Below are 3,354 nucleotides of genomic sequence, written 5' to 3' on the forward strand. Positions count from 1 at the left end.
TACAAACAACTATTTTATATAAAGTTTTTGTTGCCCCACTTAACTTATCATGCCAGACAGGAATATACAAAAAGAGTGCCAGACCGGTTGTGAAAACCTTTAACATTCCACGCCGCTGCCACTACTTTCGTGGAGGTAATGCTGATTATTGGCAGACGGGATGTCAGGATAGTTATGAACTATTAATTCAATTGATGGTGCCACAATTGTTTTTGATTTAATAAAACGTGTTAGACCTAAAATGTAAGGTGACTGTATACTTTAGATCTAAACTATGTGTTCTAAAAGCATGATATGTATATGACATGCTGAAAGGATGACAAAGACTCACTGCATGAACAGTCGGTTTATTATACAATATGAGTGGTTCTGTGAGTCATTAGAGCAAAAAAAATAATCACTTAAAAACACGCTGGCACTTGGTGGAAATCCCTGTCCACAAAGATGCCAGAGTATGCCATGGTAGACACAGAAAGTGCTTGCAGTTACATAAGCTGCTATAACTTTATTATTGACAAACCTGCCACAAAGAATAATAATTCCTTTCTCAAATCTAGCAAAAAAACCTAAAGATTTTTTGCATCAATAATGACAGAGCAAAGCTTGTTGTAGTCATTTTTCTTTTAAAAAAAAAAAGTTCAGCTGGAGAGCTGTCATCTTAGACTTAGACAACTTTATTTGTCATTCGGTATGCACAAAGTGCGTACAGAACGAAATTTTGTTTCGTACAGCTTTTGTAAATCGCAGTAGAAGTTAAATTACAGTTTTAGGTTCGGCAGAGATTTAGAAGTAAACAGTAGATTTTAATATACAGTATACAAACAATTGAATGTAACAAAAAAGAGACATATGTACAGATTGGATTGTGCAAGGGATTGTGCATTGTAATCTCCCTCACAATTCTCCAGGCCTGAAGGGTTGCCAGGTCGGCCTATCAGCTGGATATTTCAGTAAGTACACTGTACACTGAATATCAGCGATGGTAAGAACAACATTTTTCAAAAGGCATTTAGACAATGTAATGGTGTTGTATTTGTTAATTGTCTAGTTTAAGCCTAGCTGTAGTCTATTTGTAGTTATTAATGGACAATAAAATCCTGGCATAGCAATAATTACAATGTAGCACATAGTTTTACTATAGCACCCATGCATTTGAAACAACTATTTAACACCACAAGAGAATATTCATACTTGGCTATACACAATTGAACAAATGCGATAAAGTTTGAGGTAAGATGGTCTTATTTTGTTAGGTCTGGAGACGGTGTAATATAGTGTGGGTTAAACACCCAACAACCAAACATTTCACTTATCCACTTGTAGCATTGGAATCCTTCAGTTTGTGACTACCATAATCACAGCAAGAAAATAAAAATAGTGGATTTGCAAAATTGGTTAGCCGGAAGTTCTGTGGCAAATATTGTGACTTTATATTCCAAAAATATGGCCCAAGCAGGATACAAAGATCCTACGCAGCACCTGTAGAGACTAAATTAAACTTGTCTGCATTCCTAGAGACTACAAGTACAAAAACAAAATGTACTTAAGGCCAGCTAAGAAAGTGGATTTTGCTGGATATTTCTCCTTTATGGTTCATCCATTTATTTTACTTCATTCTTTGTGTTCAGCAAATTGCTCAGTGCCTGTTGGTTTCTAAAGTGCTTTATAAATACCGGTTGTCTTGGCTCATTTATCCAATGATGGAAAAATTATTTCAGTCAACAAAAGGTAACATCCCAGCCAGTTTTAATCAATTATATGGTTTTCTAACATCATCGGATAACAATAAAACATGCAATGTTTGTCCAGTTTCTTCATTCTAAATGTTTTTAGCCAGGAACTACCATAAATAGCAGAGCAACTCAGGCACACATTTTTGAAAGCAGTGGCAGATATTCTCCCTTTTTTGAAGGAGATGCAGAGAAGAATGATGAACAGATCCAAAATCTGGAGAAGGAAATGACCTAAATTGTTCTAAGCTGCATAGATTTTTTCTAATTCAAGGAGAAAAACAGAGAAAAAATGCTCTAGTCATTTTTTTTCTTGATACAGAGGACTCTATGCAGCCACCTTGAATGCAGTAGCTGAGTTTGTAATTCAGGAGATGCCATAAGTCTCCCAACATCCTATGAGTCAATTTTGTCTGGGTTTTTGGTATTTCCTCACATGCAAAACAGACTCCCCAATTTTTAAGAGACATGCTTAGTATTGGAGCAAGCTGAATTAGAAATTCCTCTAGCTGAGGCTGTAATCAATGAAAGGTTGGATACCTTGAGCTTCCAGGTTTGGACCATGGCTCTGTTTGCTGTTGCCAATCGCTGTATTTCAGATGTGTGCTGATGCAGAGCCGTTGTCGCTATCTAAATCACATGAAAGGTGTGAGCTGTCCCCTTTTACGACCTGCAATTAGTTGAAAGACAAAACAGAACCTCTTTTTTTTTTTTTGTTTTTTTCAAATAATCTAGACAGCAAGGAGTGTGAAGTGAACAGTAGAATGAATGACAGGAGCACAAAAGCAATCAAGCAAAAAAAAAACAAATAAATTTTTTGTAAAAATCAGCAATCTAAATACAGTGTGCTTCTTGTAAGTGGCCTCTGTTACCTGAAAGATGCTTATCCACTGAAAATGCAAGAAACTAGCTGGTAGGCAGTGATTAAAATGGAAATCAGAGCAGTTATTACAACAAAGTGGGGTGAATGTTTCTGCTAACTCTAGATGAACAGATATGACCAAAGTGAAAACTCTTCCTTTCAGCCATCTTATTTTATAAGAGAGGTCCGTCTGTTACAGAAACCATTACATATTAATCAGAACTTTTTTGATAAACAGAGAATAAAAATAAAAACGTTACGTGCTTAAGAACAGGACTCTATTTTTATTTATTTTTTTGCTTGTTTCAATCAGGTTTAATAAAAACCGGCGGTATTATCAAATGTTACAGAGTAACGTGTGAAAATTTTATTTGGAGTAGAAAACAGTACCTGTAGAGGTCACTGTTTCTTTGGTCCAACCTAAACCTGATGTACATACAGTGTAATTTCAGTAAGATAGAATGCCAATAGCAATGCTATGCATTTCTTTAATTTAACTTAGAAAGTGAAACTCATATACAATATGGATTAATTACATACAGTGATATGTTTTATTTTGGGTCGATTTTAAGATGGCTTACAGGTAATGTTTTTTTGAAAGTTTGAATGAAAATGTAAATTAATTGTTTAAAACAATTAGTAAAAACATCACATATGACCCAATAAAAGAGAAGGATTATTTTAATACGGGAGCATTGCACAGACGTGGTTACCCAGGAGATTCTACAATGGTGTCACGAAAGCCACACTAAAGAAGCAGGG

This window comes from Fundulus heteroclitus, chromosome 1 (assembly GCF_011125445.2).
Source record: "Fundulus heteroclitus isolate FHET01 chromosome 1, MU-UCD_Fhet_4.1, whole genome shotgun sequence".
Lineage (NCBI taxonomy): Eukaryota > Metazoa > Chordata > Actinopteri > Cyprinodontiformes > Fundulidae > Fundulus > Fundulus heteroclitus.